Source organism: Trichosurus vulpecula, chromosome 4 (genome assembly GCF_011100635.1).
Source record: "Trichosurus vulpecula isolate mTriVul1 chromosome 4, mTriVul1.pri, whole genome shotgun sequence".
In the NCBI taxonomy this organism is placed as follows: Eukaryota; Metazoa; Chordata; class Mammalia; order Diprotodontia; family Phalangeridae; genus Trichosurus; species Trichosurus vulpecula.
Window position 1 is genome coordinate 362,386,374 of NC_050576.1, and position 23,777 is coordinate 362,410,150.

Below are 23,777 nucleotides of genomic sequence, written 5' to 3' on the forward strand. Positions count from 1 at the left end.
TCAAATCATTCTGTTCCTAAGACGTTGGACATATGTGGGGTAACCCAAGGCGTCAGTTTTTCAATTAGGTTGACTAAGGGCATGTTCTATTTAAAACTAAGTGAGTTTTCTTAAAAGAAATATCAAGGGACAGGTTGATGAATCAAGTGTTAAAAATGAATAGGATATCTGAAACATTCTGTTTGCTGTATGTTTCAAGCTGTCTATGAAACTATTGCTTCTGTCTCTAAAACCTTTCACCTTATACCACAACAGGGAATATTTGCTGGAAAAGATGTGTATGCATATACTCAAATACACACGTATACATATGTATGTATCCTCTCACAGGGAATTCTCAGTGGTCAATCATGAATTCTGACTTCTGAATTCTGACAGGAGATAGTAATCTACATACAGTGGTACTGTCAGGCTTGTGTTCCAAAACCTAATTCTTTTCCCATCCCTCTCTGCAGATGTTCATTTTATTTGCATTCATCCTCAGAAAATGTTCAGGGATTCTTACTTTAAATGCTTAAATTACTGACACTTCATGGGACCATATTCACAAGTAATTGAAAAGACCAGTCTGCGTGTAGTTACCTTTTGGTGCAGAAAGAAAAATATATTGGAAATGCCTTCAATAACCTGTAGTGGTTATCTAATTTAACAATTAGTTTGTCTGGATAGGTTCAATGGAAGACTGCATTTGGGAGAATTGTGGGATAAGAGATTGACTTCACTATAGACCATTTCACCTAGAAAAATCAATTGTCAGCATAAAACTAACCATGCCAATTAGTGCATAATCAACTGGAAATGAGTTTAAGAACTCTGTTTGAAAGTGTCCTCAATAATGGGATTTGGACTAGTCTTAGGAAATGTGTTTCCTTTAATGATCGCAGTACTATGCAACTATTTCACATGGAGTAAGAAATGGGCTTTTTATTCATATGAAATACTTCTGGTTCTTACTACAGAGTATCATTACTTGTTAATCCCCAAACTATCTCCCTTCCAGGATTTCTTTATATAATGTTTTAGTAGGAGCAATATCTGCCATGTGGCCTAGGCTAGGTTTTTTTTTTGTTCCTTTTTTTTTTTTTGACAAAAGATATTGAAACTATCCTCCAGATTTAATTTGCTGAGGAGGCTAAGGTTCTCACTATTGAAGTGACTTCTTGGTGGAATAAGTATAAAAGACTAGAACAGCATAGCCAACCCAGAAACAGGGAAGTTGTTCTCAGCTGATCGAATGTCGTATCTTTGCTGAATATTCTTTCCGTGCTGTGGCTAAGTATTCCTCCTTTTGTTTCCTGTTAGGTGATCGACCAGCTTCTACTTTTGTTCTATTCTGATCCTGAATTGCCAGACTGGCTTAAGTCAGGCCTGCCCTATAACACACATGATAGTAAATTTGAAAATAAAAACATGCAAAAGTGGAACTCTTTCTAATATTCGATTGGGGTCCGTTTCTAAGAGGAGTCATCTTATAGATAAGCTCTATTATATCAGTACTTAGTCATGTTTCAGAGGATGTCGTTTGACCCAGGAAATAATCAGTCCTACTCTATAAATGCAATTCCTAAAGGATTTTTAAAAGAACAATTCTAAATAAAACACACTATATTAAAAAAGAAACCCACAAATACAGGCAGAGGACCAAAACCAACTTAATAAATAGTAGCCTTACTAATGAATTCTGCTAATTCTTACCAATGAATTCAGTTCTAAAACTGAAAAGAACAGAACAAGCAGAAGTCTGCTGAGGTCACATTGAAACCTTCCTGGCACAGGTCTTAGAGATGTTTTCCTTAGTATTTAAATTGTGATATTGAGATACGTGCATATGTGTATTACATGTGTGTATGTATATACACACATACATATATACACACATGTATATGCATACAATACATATACATATGTGTCTATGTGCATATATACATATATGTATATTTGAGCTGATTTAACTTATATTTGAGTTGATTTATCTCATCTATTAAACAGAAGTTGTTAGAAATGGATCCCAAACTAATATTAGAAAGGGTTTCATTGCTGTGTTTTTATTTTATATATTATATATTGATAGCTACATAGTATGTATACATACATGTGTACAATTTGTTTGTATTATGTAAATGTATGTATCTCTCTTTCTCTGTCTGTCTCTCTGTCTGTCTGTCTCTCTCTCTCTCTTTCCACACACACACACACACACACACACACACTCACACACACATTAGAACCTGTGATTTCATTGGTGCAGGAAGTTTTTGGAGGAAAACCTTTGAGTGAGACCAATATCTTCTCTGCTGCTTACAGTCTTAGAGAGTTGCCTGGGGATATTGGGGGGTTAAGTGGCTTGCCCAATGTCACAGAGCCAATATGTATCAAAGAGAGGACTTGAACCTAGGTGTTCCTGGCATCAAGGCCAGCTCGCTATCCATTACATCACACTGCCTTTAATATAGAGAGAAATGACTAGGTGGTGTAGTAGATAGTGCACTACACCTGAAATCAGGAACACCTGAGTTCAAATCCTGCCATAGACACTTATTAGCTGTGTGACCCTAAGTAGTCTCTTAATCTCTGTCACCCTGAATTTCTTCATCTGCAAAATAAAAATAATAATACCACTGACCCCCTTCCCCCCTCCATGGTTGTTGTGATAATAAAATGAGGTATTTGTAAAATACTTTGCAAATTTTAAAGGTCTTTCCAAGTTCTACTTAGTATGATTGTTTACAGATAGGTCCATACAGATAATAGCTACTATTTATTTATTAAGGTTTGCAATGGACTTTATATATGTTGTCTCAGTTGATTCCTAGAAATATTCTGAGAGGTAGGTGCCATTTTTTGTTATACATATGAGGAAACAATCTAAAGCTGAGCATTTGAGACTGTATGAGGGTCACACTGCTGTCTGAGGCAGGATTCAAGCCTTGGTCTTCCATATTCCAAGTCCATTACTCTAATTCCTATACCATCTAGCTTATATGGATATAGTATGACATACATGTACACGCACATACACACACACTCATTTCCTGTATTTAGAAGTCATAAAGGAACATTGGACCAAGAATCGCAAGAAAATTTTTGAATCCTAGATTTTGTACCTATTAGCTCTGTTACCCTAGGCAAATCTCAGCCTCTTCGAGACTCAGTTTCCTCGTGTATAATATTATCCTATTAACATCTCACATTTATGTCTCTCTTGAAAGTTTGCAAAGCATCCACTAAAACAAGGATGCTGTGGCAGCTAGGTGGTGTTATGGGTCAGCCCTGGAGTAAGGAGTTCCTGAGTTCAAATCCAGCCTCAGACACTTACTAGCTGTGTGATGCTGGGCAAATCACTTAATCTCAATTGCCTCCAAATAAATAAATAAATGAAAATAAAATAAAGATGTTTATATTTGTCGTGTCTACTTCATATATTGTTAATGCAAAGACGTTAATAATCACATGTCTTGCTTTGAGGGAAAGGAGTGGTATAGGTAATTGATAGATTGGTCAGTAGCAGGTACTATTTTGAGGATGGAGAGTTTGGCCCCATTCATTAAATTCCTCCTCCTCCTATACTCCACTGTGGAGTGTCTGGATGACCCTGGATACTTAGTGACCTTGCCAGTCGAATGAAATGTCTGGCAGGTCCTCCCATGCTTGAAGTCTTTGAATACGGGCCAAGTGATGATTTATATATCTGTTATCTAAAAACAAGCTCAGGTAAGTTTAAAGAGGCTTGTCACTTGAAGATGGGTTTCTTGATAGTGAATTTTTTGACCACAGCAACACATGAAGACTTGTTTGCTCAAGTGTGGCACTGTTCTAGTGCTATTTCTTGGCTGTGTAATCTTGGACAAGTCACTTAAATTGTGTAAGTCTTAGTATCCCTACTGAAAAAAAAATAGAGAAAATGATACTTATTTTAATTCATTGGGTTGTATCGAGGATCAAATGACATAATGTGTCTAAAGTATTTTATAAACTAGAGGACATTATGTAAATGTATTATTATTTCTCGGAATAGTTTTAGAATAAGAACAGTATGTTGGTATTGTTAGTCAGATCTTGGACAGTAACTGTGGATCCAGAAAATAGTAAGTCGACTTTAGTAACACAGTAATACAAGAGTAATTGGATTTGACCACTGGGAGTGATATAAAAGTACCTAATGTATAGGAGTGAAGAGAACACTGGACTTGAGATCAGAGGACATGAATTGGTATGACCTTATTTAAGTCACTTAAACTCTCTGGACCTCATCTTCCTCATTTCTGAAATAATGGGGTAGAAGTAGATAAGATCCTTTCTAGTCCTATATTTATGATCCTATGATCTCAAAGCTTACTTTAAGGGGCTGAAGGTAGGGGACAAACAATGATCTAAATACCTTATGATGCAATGGAATGGCTTCATATTGCATTTGAGGGCAAACCAATGTATTAAGTGTTCTTGAGATTTCAGGGAAGTGGTAGGGGATTTTCCAGAGGAGAAGAAATCAGCAACAAAGTCTTCCACACATAGATGAACCAAAAAGTTTTGAGAGCAAGAAAGCTACAGAAAAGAGGGAAAATTTTAGGGAAAACATAGAAGGAAAATTTTGTACCTTTGGAGGAGCTGGATTGTGGACCAGGGTGTATCAATAGAGAAATATTTTTTAAGTATTTGTAACATGTCTGGCCTTGTGCTAAGCTTGGGATTAAAAGCTAAAAGAAGAAATGGTCTGCGATCTCAAGAGGCTTACATTCTATTGGGGGGATTGTATGTACATTGGAGATAGAGACTTAATTTGTGATTTCAGGCTTAGTGGGAAATCTCATGTGAGGAAACTCCTACTAATTACTAATTCAAGTAGGCACCATTTCTGTGACTTAATCTTAAAGAATTGTCTAGAGCACTGAGAAATTACATGACAGTCTGTGTCAGAAGTAGGAAATGAACTGAAGTCTTTCTGGCTTCAAGGACAGCTCTTTGTCAACTACATCATCCTACTTTTTGTATGTCCACAGCTATGTGTGTTTGTGTTTGTGTGTGTGTACACACACAAATATACATATATGTACGTGTATATATGTATACATGTACATATGTGTGTATATATATATTATATATATGATACATATAGAGTGCATTCAAAAGTAGTGTTAGAGGGGAAGGCCCTAAATGGCATTAGAGATGAACCTTGAAGAAAGCCAGGGATTCTGAGAGTTGGAGGTGAAGAAGGAGAGTATTCTAGGCATAAAAGACCAGCCAGTGCAAAAGTATAAGACTCAAGATAGAGCTTCATGTTGGAGGAATAGCGATTAGGCTAATATGGATGGTAAAATGCAGCAATGGGTAAGAAAACTAGAAAGAGAGGAAGGGGTCAGTTTATCAAGAACTTTAAATACCAAACAGAGGACTTTATATCTGTTCCTAGAGATAATAGAGAACAACTGGGGTATATTGAGCGAGTGGATGACATGACCACATCTTCAATTTAGGAAAGAGACTAGTGGAAGAAATTATTTCAGCAATCAAATAAAATGCACACAAATACATGTATATGTATATGAGGAATGTTTTTAGAGATAAGATTTGGCAGTGGATTAGATATACGATGTAATGAGAGTGAGGAGTTGAGGATGATGTCAAAGCTGTGATGCTGTCACTGGACGGTGGGGCAGTGGCTAGAGCACTGGATTCGGAGTCAGAAGACCTCATTTCACATCCATCCTTAGACACTTGTTAGCTGTGTGACCCTGTGTAATGGCAAGCAAAGTTGGACTTCTTACTGTTTTTTCTTTTGGTATGCTTCTCAGAAATAAGGCAACCAAGTGCCTTTGATTGAGCCTTGCCTTTGATTGAATCAAGAGTCTTTGATGACCTGCTTAAGTCACAAGAACACCAAAGTCACATGAGCTTGAGTCACACGGTTTTGATGCCCTCTGACCCTGAAGAAGTATACACACACACACACACACACACACACACACACACACACACGCTCTGAGGTTAGAATTTTGCTTGGGGGCTCACTCTTTGGAAGACTGTTCATGTGATTTGGCCAGACGAGACTCTGGGTAGCCGTTAAGGAGCCTCCCAGCTTTGAAAACCCAGATGTTGGTGCTTCTCTCTCTCCGGTAATTATGTATGTATTGCTATGGACAGACAATTGGAAGCCCTGTCTGCTGATTTGTATTATTTGCTCTGTTTGTATAATTTCTGCTTGTAATTTCTGTTTGTGTTTTCTCTGAAGTTCAGGGTGCTGACTTTTTCCCCTGACCTAAGTGAATAATATATGTATGTTTAATTAAAGTGAGATTGTAAACCCCCTTAAAGTTGCTTTCCTTAGAAAAGTGGATCAAAGAACCTGTGCTAGCAGCCGTCCTTTGTGATGGTGTTATTGGCCTTGCACCTCAACAGCAGCTGCAAGTAGCATTGTAATTACACCCTGCACAAGTTTCTAAACCACTGTCTGCTTCAGTTTCCTTAAGTGTAACATGGGGATGATAATAATAATACTGACCTTATAGGTTGTTGTGAGGATCAAATGACATAATATTTGTAAAGTGCTTAATGCAGTTCTTGCACATAGTAGGTATTTAACAAATGCATATTACCTGCCAACCTCAAAAGGATGGTAACTATTGTAAATGGTAGGATCTAATGAAGATTTTTTAAAGATAAGGGTGATTTGGAGGTGTTTCTAGATGACAAAGAAGGAACAAGGAAAAGATAGACTGGCAGATAAACAGAGATAAGGTATGGAAACAAGAGGCAGAGACAAGGACAGAATCAGAGACAGAGGGATCTTAGTGGAGGCTGTCTACTGGAAGAGACAGAAAGGGATAATGTTAAGGGTACATTTAAAAGGGGTTGGCCTTGGCAAGTAGGAAGGTCACTTACTCTTTGTTAGAGATTCTAATAATGAGGATATGTTGAGTAGGGGATTATGTCTGGGGGATATGATGATGAGAAAGGGGAAAAAGGAAGCTCAAGTCCCTTTTCCTACTTCAGGAGCAAATATGCAGGGATGATATTCACCCAGAAGCATCCTACTTTCTGTAGGACTTATGGGTACACCGAAGAAAAGCATGGACATTGCCAAGTCCCAGTGTGGGTCACAACAGATTTCTCCCTACCTCTGGGATCAAATTCATGAGGGTGATCTAAGCTGGTAGAAAGTTTTGTAGTTTCCTCTAAAGCCTCTGCTTCTCTGGTTAAGTTGGAGCCTAATTGCTAGCTGATCATACTCACCTCTCTGGATTTCTTAGGAGAGTTCATTCCCCAGAGGTGACATTTTTACCCCAGCCCAGGGAGAGAGTCCAAGTTTTGATGGGAGGAGAATGAGGAGGATGGTTGGAGTTGTTGTTTGTCCTTTGTTTTCAAGGAGGACCATGACATCAAGAAGATGATGCCATGACTTACAAGTCAATTGGATTTAAATGAGGGAGGGCTGTGTGCAGTCACTAGCCTCAGCCTCACTCCTTCTTCCAGAGCCATCTGGGCCTAGTGGAAAGATATACATCAGGACTACTGGAGATGACCACCTTGGGTTTGGCAAAGGAACATCGGAGTTGGAATCCTGCCTCAGATCCAGGCATTGTGGTTTGGACATGTCCTGATCAATATACATTCTCAGATATGGCCAATGAATTGATTTGGTTTTGCAGAGTTATACATGGGAAAAAATAGTACAGATTAAAGAGCAGAGTTTCCAGGGCTACTGGAATTGTGTGTGCATAGAAAAAAAAGAAGTCAATGTAGAAGTGTGTTAGGGGGGAAAAGTGCCAAATCCAAAATGGGCAACCAAAGTAAGAATGATCTGTAGTGTAATACACTGAGAAAATGGATAGGATAAAAAAGAGATGGTGTCTCTCCACAAAAAGAAGCATCGTACAAAAAGACCCTTCCTAAGTTCCCACTGGAGAATGATAAGGTGCTATGAAAATTACTACTAACTTTATTAAAATTATATAAAAATTTATGTGAGTTATTGGCTTTCATGTATAGAAATTGACATTTATATAGTACATTGGGTTTGCAAAATGTTTTGTTCTGTTATCTCATTTGATCTTTCCAATAGTCTTATGAGGTTGGTGCCAGTATTTTACAGGGGATGAAAAAGAAGCTCAGAGAAGTTGTGTCTCTGAAGCAGTATGGATCAATTTAGCTCTTAGTTCCCTCCCTATCAGTATAGGTGGTTGTACACTTCTTTTAATTTGCTTTGTGGCTTTCGTTATTGACCACCATATCCTGCGTAGTGGATTGACTGGTAGAATTCAGTGTCATTTCAAATCTCTCTATTACTCAAAGTAATTTTTGCCTTCAAAATAAGGATAACATAGAATCTCAGTCATATTTAGGTTTAACTTCAAGTCCTCTTGGTCATACTAAATCCATAAAATGTTTTCCTTATGTAGCTCCTCCCCTGTCTGAGGAGTGAGATTACATGTAATTTACATTTTATTTTATGACTAATTTTATTTTATTTTATTTTATTTTTATTTAAATTTATTTATTTAACATATTTGGTTTTCAGCATTGATTTTCACAACAGTTTGAATTACAAATTTTCTCCCCATTTCCACCCTCCCCCCCCACTCCAAGATGGCATATATTCTGGTTGCCCTGTTCCCCAGTCAGCCCTCCCTTCTATCACCCTCCTCCCCTCTCATCCCCTTTTCCCTTCCTTTCTTGTAGGGCAAGATAAATTTCTACGACCCATTGCCTGTGTATCTTTTTTTCTAACTGCATGCAAAAACTTTTTTTTTGTTTTTGAACATCTGTTTTTAAAACTTTGAGTTCCAAATTCTCTCCCCTCTTCCCTTCCCACCCACCCTCCCCAAGGAGTTGAGCAATTCAACCTAGGCCACACATGTATCATTATGTATAAACCTTCCACAATACTCATGCTGTGAAAGGCTAACTACATTTTGCTCCCTCCCAACCCATCCCGCTTTATTGAATTTTCTCCCTTGACCCTGTCCCCCTTCCAAAGTGTTTGTTTTGATTACCTCCACCCCCATCTGCCCTCCCCTCCATCATCCCCCCCCCTTTTATTTTATTTTTTTATCTTCCTCCCTCTTCTTTCCTGTGGGGTAAGACACCCAACTGAGTATGTATGGTATTCCCTCCTCAGGCCAAATCCGATGAGAGCAAGGTTCACTCATTCCCCCCTCACCTGCCCTCTCGCCTCCTCCCACAGAACTGCTTCCTCTTGCCACCTTTAGGCGAGATAATCCACCCCATTCTATCTCTCCCTATCTCCCTCTCTCAGTATGTTGCTCTCTCATCCCTTAATTTCATTTTATTTCTTTTAGATATCTTACCTTCATCTTCAACTCACCCTGTGTCTGCTCTCTCTCTTTTACATATATATTTATATAAACACACACACACATATATATATACACACATACATACACATACATACATATACACATAGATATATACATACATACACATTCACTTATATATATACATAAACATATATATATGCATATTCCCTTCAACTACCCTAATACTGAGGTCTCATGAATCATACACATCATCTTTCCGTGTAGGAATGTAAACAAAACAGTTCAACTTTAGTAAGTCCCTTGCAATTTCCGTTTCTTGATTACATTTTCATGCTTCTCTTGATTCTTGTGTTTGAAAGTCAAATTTTCTATTCAGTTCTGGTCTTGAAAGTCCTCTATTTTATTGAAAATCCATATTTTGCCTTGGAACATGATACTCAGTTTTGCTGGGTAGGTGATTCTAGGTTTTAATCCTAGCTCCATTGACCTCCGGAATATCGCATTCCAAGCCCTTTGATCTCTTAATGTAGAAGCTGCCAGATCTTGGGTTATTCTGATTGGGTTTCCACAATACTCAAATTGTTTCTTTCTGGCTGCTTGCAGTATTTTCTCCTTGATCTGGGAGCTCTGGAATTTGGCGACAATATTCCTAGGAGATTTCTTTTTGGGATCTCTTTGAGGAGGTGATCGATGGATTCTTTCAATTTCTATTTTGCCCTGTGGCTCTAGAATATCAGGGCAGTTCTCCTTGATAATTTCTTGAAAGATGATATCTAGGCTCTTTTTTTGATCATGGCTTTCAGGTAGTCCAATAATTTTTAAATTATCTCTCCTGGATCTATTTTCCAGGTCAGTGGTTTTTCCAATGAGATATTTCACATTGTCTTCCATTTTTTCATTCCTTTGGTTCTGTTTTATAATATCCTGATTTCTCATAAAGTCACTAGCTTCCACTTGCTCCAATCTAATTTTTAAAGTAGTATTTTCTTCAGTGGTCTTTTGGACCTCCTTTTCCATTTGGCTAATTCTTCCTTTCAAGGCATTCTTCTCCTCATTGACTTTTTGGAGCTCTTTTGCCATTTGAGTTAGTCTGTTTTTTAAGGTGTTGTTTTCTTCAGTGTATTTTTCAGTATTTTTTTGGGTCTTCTTTAGCAAGTCATTGACTTGTTTTTCATGGTTTTCTCGCATCCTTCTCATTTCTCTTCCCAATTTTTCCTCTACTTCTCTAACTTGCTTTTCCAACTCCTTTTTGAGTTCTTCTATGGCCTGGGGCCAATTCGTGTTTTTCTTGGAGGCTTTTGTTGTAGGCTCTATGACTTTGTTGTCTTCTTTAGGCTGTATGTTTTGGTCTTCTTTGTCACCAAAGAAAGAATCCAAAGTCTGAGACTGAATCTGGGTGTGCTTTCGCTGCCTGGCCATATTCCCAACCAACTAACTTGACCCTTGAGTTTTTCAGTGGGGTATGACTGCTTGTAGACTACAGAGTTCTATGTTCCACGTTTGGGGGGGAGGTGCCAGCTCTGCCACACCAGCACTGCTCCTTCCCCAACCCCCAACCTGAACTGGGCTTAGATCTTCAGCAGGCCATGCACTCCTGCTCTGATCCACCACTTAATTCCTCCCACCAAGTGGGCCTGGAGCCGGAAGTAACAACAGCTGTAGCTGCCCCACCTCTGCTGCCCCCGGGGCTGGAAGCCAAACCGTGAACTCCTTCCACTCCCACAGCTTTTCCCACCAACCTTCTCCGCAGTCTTTGGTGTTTATGGGTCGAGGGCTCTGGTAACTGCTGCAGCTCACATATTCAGGGTGCTAGGGGCCCCATCCGCCTGACTCCAAGTTTGGTTGTTCCACGCAGCTCAGGCTGGGCTCTGCTCCACTCCGTTCCCAGCTCCCAGCTCCCAGCTCTGTGCGGAATAGACCTCACCCAGAGACCATCCAGGCTGTCCTGGGCTGGAGCCCTGCTTCTCTCTGCTGTTCTGTGGGTTCTGCCACTCTAGAATTGGTTCAGAGCCATTTTTTATAGGTTTTTGGAGGGACTTGGTAGGGAGCTCACTCTAATCTCTGCTTACCAGCCGCCATATTGGCTCCGCCCCATGACTAATTTTTTTTTTTTTAGCAGGCATAGTTCAATTTGTTTATTAAAAACATCTATGTGGTTGCCACAGCAGCTGCCTGGGTCCTCTGGACAGACACTCGAGTGTGAGTCTTCACAAGATGGTCGGTGAATTCCTGATAGGGAGACTTAGTGAACACAGTCTCCTTCCACAGGTCTGGGGTTAGATAGCTGTATGTTTTGGAGATGGCATCAAAGGTAGCTTTAGCAAAGTTGCCCAGAGTGGCAGTACAGCCTCTTGCAGAAGTATAGCAGTCATCAATTCCAGCCATCATCAGGAGTTTCTTAGGCACAGGAGCTGAGACAATGCCAGTACCTCTAGGAGCGGGGATCAGGCGCACCAGAACCGATCCACATCGCCCAGTGACCTTGCAGGGCACTGTGTGAGGCTTGCCAATCTTGTTCCCCCAGTAGCCATGTCTCACAGGAACAATGGACAGCTTGGCCAGAATGATAGCACCATGAATAGCTGTGGCCACTTCCTTGGAGCACTTGACGCCCAGACCAACATGGCCATTGTAGTCACCGATGGCCACAAAAGCCTTGAACCTAGTACGTTGTCCAGCTCTAGTTTGTTTCTGGACAGGCATGATCTTCAGAACCTCATCCTTCAATGAAGATCCCAGGAAGAAATCTATGATCTCAGACTCCTTGATCGGGAGCGAGAAAAGATAGATCTCTTCCAAAGACTTGATCTTCATGTCCTTGACTAGGCAGCCCAGCTTGGTGACAGGAACCCACTCCTTGTCTTCGGCCTTTCCTCCCCGGGCTCCGCGGCCCCGGCCTTGGCCTCAGCCACGGCCCCGGCCTTGACCTCAGCCCCCACTGCCGAAGCCACCGCGGAAGCCACCCCGACCTCCGACTCCGGGGCCCCTGGGGCCTCCCGCACCTCCTGCAGCACTGGCATCGTCCGCCATTTGGTGTTCACTAGAAGTAGCCCCATGACTAATTTTTAAGTGGGCTATTGTCATGGGACATAGAGACTTCTTGTCAATACTTCATGTAATAAAGGAACAATTTTTAAACTATCACCCTCTAGTTCTGAAACTAGTCAATCTAAAATGATTGGTGTGCACTGTGGGTGACTTTGGATATTGGAAGATCCATTTGAATGTTTCTTAGAGAGGGTAGAAATAGAATTATTATTAAAAAATGGGATGCTATACATCTAGGGCAGCTAGGTGGCTCATTGGATAGAGCACCAGCCCTGGAGTCAGAAGGACCAGAGTTCAAATTTGGCCTCAGACACTTACTAGCTGTGTGACCCTGGGCAAGCCATTTAACCCTGTTTGCCTCAGTTCTTCATCTATAAAATGAGCTGAAGGAAATGGCAAACCACTCTGGAATCTTTGTCAAGAAAAGCCCAAATGGAGTCACAAAGAGTCAGTCATGACTATGTTGACATAACAACAAAAGTACCTTAGTTAACATTAAGTTCCCTATCTTCAAGTACAGACTAATAGCCACTTGTGAGGGATAATGTAGGTAAAAATCACGTTTTTGGTAAGAATTTAACTCAATAAAATCTGAGGTTCCCTCCAAATCTGGGATTCAGTATTTTAATGAATGACAAGGAAGTGAACACTTCCTACCTTCCCATCTACATAAAAACCAAAGTAAGTGACAGTTATGCAATCAAATTAAAATATGAATTCTAAATTATAAAATTTGATCTGCGTTCTGTATTTGAGTTTTGCATTAATTATGTATTTCATATTCATTTAGTAGTAACTTAATAGGTTTCATTTGACATAAAACAAATCATGAGTTTGATAGTAATGAGATTGAATAAGCATCTATATATCTTTCCACAAGGCAGGTCAATTACTAATTTTGGATATGCTCATCTTGAAATTTTATATCTGGAAGTATATTATCAAACCAGGCCTGAAATTATCTTATTAAACAGATGGTAAAATCTAATTTAACCTTACTTTAATGCATCTTTTCTTTTTTTCTTAACTTCACAAAAGGCAAATGAGCTTCTCAGATATTTAATCCTAAGAATCTAATTTAAATTTGTTAGATATGCATTACACATAAAAAACAGGTAGCAATGTAACCATGTGGTAAAAATATTTCTTAAATTTTGTGTTATTATTATTATTAATTTCATTTTACTTGGTGTTCCCTGCCTCCATCCAAGTTTTTTCTCAAAGTTTTTAATCTAATTTTCTAAAAAAGAAGATGATTTAAATTTCCAGGAATGGACTGATTCTCACAGACATAATAAATCTTGTAATGAAGACCCTATCCCTGAAGAGTATTAAATATTTGATTTCTACCCATTTAAAAGTTTATGAAGTTTCAATCTCAGAGTTTGAACTTTCCTATGATATAGGATGCACCCAAAATAGCCTGCTTCCCATACATATGTAAGGCAGAACATAATATCCATATTGTCAATTCTGATTTAAGTAACACTGTTAGAATATTTTTCATTGATGAGCATAAAGGAGTAAGCATGTTATAAATATCTTATCCAAGGACACAGCATGCCAAAATGGTAATTTAGGACAGCTGACTCATTCGAACTGAACCAAATTATTCAACTTGTGATATATTTATCTGATAATTCCTAACTGTATCATATGTTACTCATTCTTTAAAAAGTTCTTTAATCTTTGGATTAAAATTGACTTTTAATACATAACTCAAATCCTAGGACAGGAACTTTTACCTCCCAAGGTAAAATTTGAATTACTTTTTAGAATACCCTTACTCAAAAAACAAAACGAAACTTTTAACAACAAAATACAACTAAAGACTTATAAATAATAATATTTTTTCAATTTACTCTAAATAGGTCAATTTGTGTAACTTGATATTTTAAATTGACTAAGTGTATGAGCCAATAGAACTTTAAAAACTTGCCAGCTAAATCATTTCTGTTTTGTTCTCCACTGCTAACCTGAGAGAAACTTTAGAATCTTCTTCTAGATTTTGTCCTGGAGCCAAGCCTATGTTAGACTTCCAACTAGAATCATTGTATACAAATATACAGTTGCCTAAGGTGCCGTCTATAATGTCTTCTTGCACCATGTGGTGATAAGATGATAAAGGGCTCATTGCTCCAAATCCTGGGAGAATGCCCAGGGTCAGTGTGGCAAGAGAGAAATCTTCTGCTCCCAGAGAATGGAGAGATAATTTTCTTTCTCCAACTTATGTACATAAAAAAGTAGAGGACTTTACTCTGAAGTTTTGACATTGCCTCAGAGATTTGATTAGCAGGTGAAACAATTCAGATATTTACTTACCTTTAATATTAGAATAAATAGAAAAAAGATGAAATGCAATTAATTCATAATGTGGTATGTTGCAATTAATGTAGTTCTTTTAAAAATTATATACGTGTATATGTGTATACATACATCTACACATACATATATACGCACATACGCACGCACATATATACATGGGTATATGTATATATGTGTGTATACATAGACATACGCACATATACACACACAAGTATAGTGCCTTGCTTATGGGTATTAAATATTTGGTGAATGAATATAAAGAAAAAACCCATAATATGGAATAACTTAAGTCATATATATTATTTGTTAAAGAAAATGAGGTAAGAGCTCTGTTGTTTAAGTTCACTTTTACATAAACATAACAATGGAATTGCAATATCAGAAGCCTTCCTCCGCCTTCACAGCATTTTCCTGTTTTTGCCACTAAAACAGTTTTCCTTCAACCACGTATTGCAGAAAGTTTGCATTATTTATAATTCTTGCTGTGCTATGCCAACAAAGTGAAATGAATGTCCATATAGCATATGCTGATGTTTGATGTTAAGTATATGTTAATATTTTAATAAATAGGTTGTATGACAAAAGTTATTTTAATTCACATACTGATTGATTTTAATGAACTTTAAAAAGATTAAAATACTAGTGAGTGAATTACATTCGGAAGACTGTTTCATCCACAAATGAAATTGGAATTTTTATGTTAAAGGTTTGGACACTTTAATTATGTGGTTAGCTTTGGTTTATTAAAGTATAATTAGTAACATTATCTTTAGAAAAAAGCATCTTGTGCAATAATTAAATCACTTAAATAAGCATTTCTTGAAGTCTTAATATACTGGATTTCTAAGTTCATTAATGCAGATAAAATTTTCCTATAAATAATTCTACTTTCAATTATAAGAGGTTTAATTTTCTAGAAATGATAGAAAATTCAGTAGAATTCTGCCTTAATTTGTGAGTATCAGTCAACTGTATTGTTCTCTTGAGATGAAAAGAAGACAGTTTACTTATCTACAGAAAGGGAGCATGTTCTAAATACACGGCACTGAATGTATGTCTAACCCTTTTGCTCTTTAGCAGATGGCAACAATAAGCATTTTTGCTTTTTAAAAGAGTGGATAGTCTTAGAATAATGGGTAGTTCCATCTTCAGTCTAGAAGGAACTATCTACTTTCATAATGAGTCTATGTCTACGGGAAACAACTGTTCCCAAGCATATTGCATTATTTGTCCAGGAACATTTCTCCCATCCTTCCTGCTTGTTCAGCAAAACAAGATTAGGTTATTAAAGTAAGACTGGAGACAGCAATGGCTTAAGAATCTCAAAGGTAAACTCTGTGTCTTATTACACTCCTAGAAAGGCTTCTCCTTACACATAGAAAATGCAGGTTGTGATTCAATGTATGGTTTCAGATAGCTACTGTTTGCCTTAATTTGAGAATGATCTAGTGTAAACAGAAAAACCTACCATGGGACCAGTGGGAGGTACCCTTTATGCTACTCTAGATAGATTGCCTCTTTATCATCTCCACTGAATGGTGAAGTTATCCCCCAAACTAAAACAATATCATTTAACCATTCCTTCTCAATCAACATTTAAAGGGTAAGGACAGGAATCGATTAGGAGTAAGATTATTTAGGTTTTGCTTCAGCTCCACCATTTAATTGCTATGTGACACTGGTCAAGTCAAAATTTCTTTGAGCCATGGTTTCCTCCTTTATTTTTTCTTATCTCTCTCTATACTCCCTTTTTCTGGGGGGGGGCGTGGAGAGGAGAGAATCAACTACCATATGTTTAATTCATTTCTGTGTAGATGACTCCCAGATTTATACTATCTAGCCCCTATAATAGTCTCTCTTCTGAGCTCCATTCTCACATGACCAGATGCCTGTATTTCAAGCTAAATGTCCTGTAGGCAGACTTGTCAAACTCAACACACTCAAAACAAACCTCATTATTTTCTCCATAACATCCATACTTCTTCCAAAAATTTCTTTTTTCTTTAAAGAGCACCATCATCCTTCCAGTCACCCAGATTTGCAGCTTTGGTGTCATCCTCTACACCTCCCTCTCCATCATTCTAATCCATTGTCAAGTCTTGGCACTTCTACTTCCACAGTATCCCTTTTTTCGACTCACATGGCCACTATTCTACTTCAGGACCTTATCACCTCACTAGACTACTGCAAAGGTCTCCAAATAGTTATTCCTGCCTCAAGTCTTTCCCCTCTCCAATCCTTCATCTGTACTACTGCCAAAGTGATATTCTTAGAGCATAGATCTTGCCACGTCACTCCTCAGATCAGTGATTTCTAATATTACATTTGCAGTGAGGGTCTTCTCTAATTGACAGAAACTCTTCACGACCTGATTCTGACTTACTTTTCCAGCCTTCTTACACATTACTTCCCTTCATAAATTCTTAGGTCCAGGCCATCTGACCTTCTTGCTGTTCTTCCATCCCTTATTTCATAGCTTTTGTACGGGCACTCCCTCATGTCTTAAATACAGTTCCTGATAAAGACACTAGTTTTTTTTTTTTTTAAAGGTATCTCAGGGGCTGCTTTCTACATTAGCCATTTTATGATCTTACCAACTCCTAATAATAATAATATTAGGTAACATTTATATGAGTCTTTAAAGTTTACAAAGTACTTTACATATGTCATATCATTTCATCCTCAGAACAACCTTGTAGGATGGGTGTTATAATTATCCCCTTTTTAAAAATGGAGAAAGACTGAAAGCAATTCAGTGACTTGACCAAGGCCACACAGCTTGAGGCAGGATTTGAACTCAAGTCATCCTGATTCTAAGATCAGTGTTTTATTTTTTACATGACCTAACCACCTTTAGTATGTTTCTTACTTTGCATTTATTTTCTACTTATTTATGTCCATGATATTCCACTGAATAGAAAATAAGTTCCTTAAAAGCAAAGACTTTTAATTTTTGTCTTTCTGTCCCCAGAACCTATCACAGTGCTAGGCACATTATAAAAACTTATCAAATAGTTGTTAATAAATTGATCTGTGAAATAAAGGGGTAAATTGCATTTTTGTATCACTTCACACTTAACATTTCCGCAAGGAATGCAGCAGATAAATTGCAAGGCCCTATTTGCATATGAGCTAGTCTGGCAATTAAACAAGTAATCTGGTCCAACTTCCAATGCAGGGCACACTTTGGTCAACAGTCACTCAAAATCATAACTTATTGCCACTAACGTTTCTTTTAACGACCCCCAAACAGGCAGCTGAAATGGCCCCTCTGTCTGAAATAAATGATACCTTTGTTCTCTGCCACAAGACAAGTGATGTCATCATGTTAAAGGCTATTGTGATGCAAGCTGGTCAAGGTCACTGCTAGGTATTTTCCCTAGACAGGTGGTCATCCAGTCTCTGTTTTAAGGTTTCTAGTGATGGGCAGCTCATTAACTCTTGTGATATTTCATTCCATTTTGGATAGCTATAATTGTGCTGGAATTTTTTTCCCCTCGTATTTAGCTGAAATATGCTGTTCCTAGAAGAGTTGTATCAACTGATACAGAGTAATGAAAGCAAAACAAGGGCAACTGTAATAGCAATCGCAACAGTGATATAAATGAAAACAATAATAAAAGGCATAAGAATTCAGATTACATGTAGTGACTAATCTTAATTCTAGAGGACAAACAATGAGACCTAATGATTTCCTCTCAGTAGAAAGATGGGGAGGCACAAATGCTGAGCTGTGGGTGTTGTCAGACATGATTGTTACATTTATAGATTCCTTCAAAGGAAGGTCTTGTTTGGGACTTCAGGTTGAGGGAGTAGCAAGGAAAGAAAGTATTAGGAAATGATTTTGGTGTTAAAAAAAGACATCAATACAACTTTAAAAATACACTTCTGTATTTTCCACTTCGGGCTAGCAGAACAGATTGAGTTCCTCTTTTGGGTAACAATCCTTCACATATTTGAAGACCACAGTCACAAACACCACTAATTCTCTTCTCTAGGTTAGCCAACTTTGTATCCTTCAGTGGATACTTGCGTAGCATAGTTTAAAATCCTGTCACTGTTCTGGCCAACCTCCTCTGGATGATATTCCTACTGGAAATGTTCCTTTTAAAATGTGCTCAGAGTTCAATAGAATACTTGAAATGTGTCCTGTCATGGGAAGGGTTGGGGGCATCACTGCCTCATTTTGTATAATGAATACTTTTATTAATATTGAATAAGATAGAATTCACTTTTGTAATTACTGCATCCTACTTCTGACTTATATTGATCTAGCTGTACAGAAATATTCCTAGGTCTTTTTCACATGAACTTGGGTTTAGTTAGGTTTCTCCCATCTTGTAAGGTTTTAAAAACCTAATTGCAGAATTTAGCATTCATTCCAATTAAACTTAATATTTTTGGTACATACATTTTACCAGTGCTATATGACAGCAAACCCCCCAGTCTCAGAAAAATAAAAATTGCATTTGACCCAAAGGCCAAGGGAAAGATAGATGGTGAATGTAAGCAGGCTGCAGTGTATTATAAATTCAGTGATGATTTGCATGAGGCATGTGGCATAAAATATGTTGAGAATAGGTACGACTGGAAAAGGAGATCATCTAGTCAAAAGGAGAGGTGATAGATGGGCCTTCTTACCACTGCATTGGCTTTTTTGACGTTTTAAAAGAATGAGAGGAAGATCTCCAGAATGTCTGATGGATCCTTTATGGAGGATTTAGAGAAGCCAGTGTGGGCCTCTTGAAAGCTACCTCAGATCCAGGGCCCACTTTGGATGCCAATCAAAATCAACACTTGTTACATCTTACTGTTTTCTAAGCCCAAGAGTAGCCTGATGGAATATTCTTTCTATCTGCAGTTCTAACCCTTCTTGTCCCCTGCCATAGACCAAGCAATGTCATCAAGCTAAACGGTATTGTCCTGCAAGCTGGTCATGGTGACTGATAGGCTATTTTCTCTGCTGCAGTGCCATCTACTGGTCCTCCTTGACATCTTCTGCATTCTGTCTCCCAGTATGATCTGTTTCAGGTCTTTTATTGATCTTAACTGCCATCTTCTGGTAGCCACACCTCCAAGGACTCCTTTTGTTCTTTCTGTGAGTCAGACCCGTAGTTACGTCCCACCTGGCCAGCAAAAACCAAAAGGTGCTAAGGCTGTCTTCCATTTTCACTCTTCTTTTTCAATCTCTAGCTTCTTGAATTCAATCTATTCCTTGAAATGGTGTGAGAACATTCTTTTCTTTTCAATTACTATCAAGTTCCTGGATGTTTCCTAGGTCCAAGTAAATCACCTTGGGAGTTTCACTTAGAATAATTGGATGTTCAAGGTAGAGATATTATTTACTATTTCCCCCTCTATATTTCAGTCAGCAATGAAAGCATTGGTCCTTTGACACAAAAATGAGTATGTTTCAGGATGAGATAGCATGGAAGGTTTTATAGGCCAGGACACTAATGGAACTGGGAAAGTTTTAGTTAACTACCATATTCCCACAAGACCCAGGGGCAACTGAGTTAACTTTAGTCCCAAGTAGAATGATCTTGGACTCAGCTCGGGGCCCATTGGGCAAGAAAGTCATAAAAACAATTTTAGGACTTTGGCAGAGGAATGCCTGAGACCCCAAGGAAACTCCTTGCCAACTGCTTTTAATTTCTTGCTGTCCATTTTTACCTGCTTTTACTCTCCTGGATTGTCTTCCTTCCTTCCCTCCTTCCTCCCTCCCTCCCTTCCTCCTTCCTTCCTTCCTTCTTTCCTTCTTCCCTCCTCCCTCCCTCCCTCCTTCCTTCCTTCCTCTCTCCCTCTCTCCTCCCTCCCTCCTTCCTTCCTTCCTTCCCTCCCTCCCCTCCTTTTCTTTCTTTTTTCCTCCATATAGATGATCTTTTACTAAGGGTGGTGGTGGATTTTTTCTAAAGGGATCATTAATGTGAACTTTTACACTGTGAGTACCATTGTACTATATTCGGAGCCATGACCAGGACAGAAGCAGTTGATCATCTTCATTGGTTGGTGAAGACTACTATCAATATCATCAAACTATCAGTCGTTTCAACTTCTTAACTTTAGCCCAATACTCAGTTCTGTTTTTTTTTAATATTTTGAGTACTACTTATTTGTATTCTTTTCTTGCTTTGTGTCATTTAAAACAATGAAATTTGCAACTTTGTCCATCATTGATAAAAATATTGAATAGAATGGGGTTAAATACAGAGCCTTGTGAACTCTACAAGAGGTCACCATCCAGCTTCACAATAAATCCTTAATCAACACTATTTAGGTCCCAACAGTTATTCATTTCTATGCCAACTGTTACTTTCCTCCAATCTCTATATCTTAATCATGTATACAAGGCAATTATGAAAGAATTTGTTAAATGTCTTGCTGAAAACCAGATATACTATTCACATGGCATTCCCCTAATCTATTAGTCTAAGAGCCCTGCCAAAAGAAGGAAATGACTGGCTTTTAATGAATGCTTGTTGCCTCTTAGCTATCACTATATCTATTTGTAAGTGCCTACATATCTCTTTAACAATCTGTTTTACAATTTTATCTGAATGTTTTTGAGCAGGGGAGTTTCATGGTCAGAACTATGCCTTAGGATATCACTTTGACAACTGTATGGACTAGAAACAGGGAAAATATGAAGCAGACTATTATAGTAATCCAAAGAAGAGAGCATGAGAATCTGAATTAGAGTGATGACCATATAATTGTCCTTGTAGTTTTTCATCCTTCATTCTTGAAGAGGATCAATGATATCATGAGGGTGAGATCTTGATTTGCCCATGATTTTGATTTAAATGAGCCACAGCCACACAAAATTGTGTCAACCTCACTCTGTCTTCCAGAGTCTTTGGAGTCCACTGGCAAGACAAAAATCAGGACAGCTGGCAATGGTCCTGGATGCTGTGGGTGTTTTTGCTGGTATTCTTTCAGTATTCTTTCTGAGGTCTTAATTTGTCTTTGGCAATGCCCATTCATTGATTAAGGCCTCGGCTACATGAGCAATGAGAATGGAGCAAAGTTATTATAGGTTAGAATTCACAGGTTCAGCAATTGGTTGGACTGGCAGAGAAGGGATAGTCAAACACAATTGCCAGGTTCCCATTGGAAAAAAAAATATGGTTAGTTGTACCATTAGCAGACATAAGGAAATTTGGATGAAACATAGATTTAGCAAGAAAAGATGATAAGTTCTCTGTTAGATACACTGTGTTTGAGATGACAGCAGATCCGTACAAAGATGTTCAGCATGTTGTTGGCAATATAGGACTAGAGTTCATAAGGGAAATTTGGGGTTTTCATAAATAGGTTTGGGAATCATCCACAAAGGGACAGTAATTGAGTTTATGAGATTATTAACAGAAGAAAAGAAGGCCCAGGGCAAAGTTCAAGTGAATACCCAGACTTAATATTTTCTGGGTGACAATTCAGCAAGCGAGACTGAGAAGAGGTCAAACATATAGGAGAACCAAAAGAAAACAGTCTTTTAGAATCCTGGAGCACATTTACAAGAAACGCATCTGAAACAGGGGGATACACATAGGGTTAAGGTAAAAGGCTGGAGTAAAATATATTGTGCCTCAGCTAAAGTAAAAAAAGCAGGTGTAGCAATCCTAATCTCAGACAAAGCAAAAGTAAAGATAGATCTAATTAAAAGAGATAAGGAAGGACATTATATCCTGCTAAAAGGCACCATAAACAATGAAGCAATATCATTGCTTAACATATATGCACCAAGTGGTAAGGCATACAAATTCTTAGAGGAGAGGTTAAGGGAGTTACAGGAAGAAATAGACAGCAAAACTATAATATTGGGAGACCTCAACCTCCCCCTTTCTGAACTTGATAAATCTAACCTCAAAATAAATAAGAAAAAAGTTAAGGAGGTAAACAGAATTTTAGAAAAGGCACATATGATAGACCTCTGGAGAAAACTGAACGGGGATAAAAAGGAATATACTTTCTTCTCAAAAGTACATGGCACATACTCAAAAATTGACCATGTACTAGGGCATAAAAACCTCACAATCCAGTGCAGAAAAGCAGAAGTAGTCAATGCATCCTTTTCAGATCATGATGCAATAAGAATCATTTTTAATAAAGTACCATGGAAAAATAAGCTAAAAACTAATTGGAAACTAAATAATTTAATTCTAAAGAGTGAGTGGGCCAAAGATCAAATCAGAGAAACAATTAATAATTTCATTCAAGAGAATGACAATAATGAAACAACATACCAAAACTTATGGGATGCAGCAAAAGCAGTTCTTAGGGGAAGTTTTATATCTCTAAATGCCTACATGAATAAAATAGGGAAAGAGGAGATCAATGATCTGGGCATACAGCTGAAAAAGCTAGAAAAAGAGCAAATTGAAAACCCCCAATTAAATACCAAATTAGAAATACTGAAAATCAAAGGAGAGATTAATAAAATTGAAACCAAGAAAACTATTGAATTAATAAATAAAACAAAGAGCTGGTTTTATGAAAAAACCAATAAAATTGACAAACCTTTGGCCAATTTGATTAAAAAAAAGAAAGAAGAAAATCAAATTACCAGTATCAAAAATGAAAAGGGTGAGGTCACCTCTAATGAAGAGGAAATCAAAACAATAATTAGGAATTATTTTGCCCAACTGTATGCCCATAAATTTGACAACCTTAGAGATATGGATGAATATCTACAAAAACATAAACTGCCCAGACTAACAGAGAAGGAAGTGAAATTTCTTAATGACCCCATATCAGAAAAAGAAATTGAGCAGGCCATCAACGAACTCCCTAGGAAAAAATCTCCAGGGCCAGATGGTTTTACATGTGAATTCTATCAAACATTTAAAGAACAACTAATTCCAATACTTTGTAGACTATTTGGGAAAATAGGTGAAGAAGGAGTCCTACCAAATTCTTTTTATGACACAAATATGGTACTAATACCCAAACCAGGTAGAGTTAAAACAGAGAAAGAAAATTATAGACCAATTTCTCTAATGAATATTGATGCAAAAATTTTAAATAAAATATTAGCAAAAAGATTGCAGCAACTCATTACGAGAATAATACACCATGACCAGGTAGGATTTATTCCAGGAATGCAAGGCTGGTTCAATATTAGGAAAACTATTA

At 37.9% G+C, this 23,777-nt stretch overlaps 1 protein-coding gene and 1 pseudogene across 1 annotated transcript in view; one reads left to right on the forward strand and one right to left on the reverse strand.

Moving 5' to 3' along the window:
• GPC5 (glypican 5) overlaps positions 1–23,777 on the forward strand; it is a 1,045,029-nt gene that overhangs the window by 709,954 nt on the left and 311,298 nt on the right. The window lies entirely within an intron of this gene.
• On the reverse strand, positions 11,393–12,302 carry LOC118848224 (annotated as a pseudogene).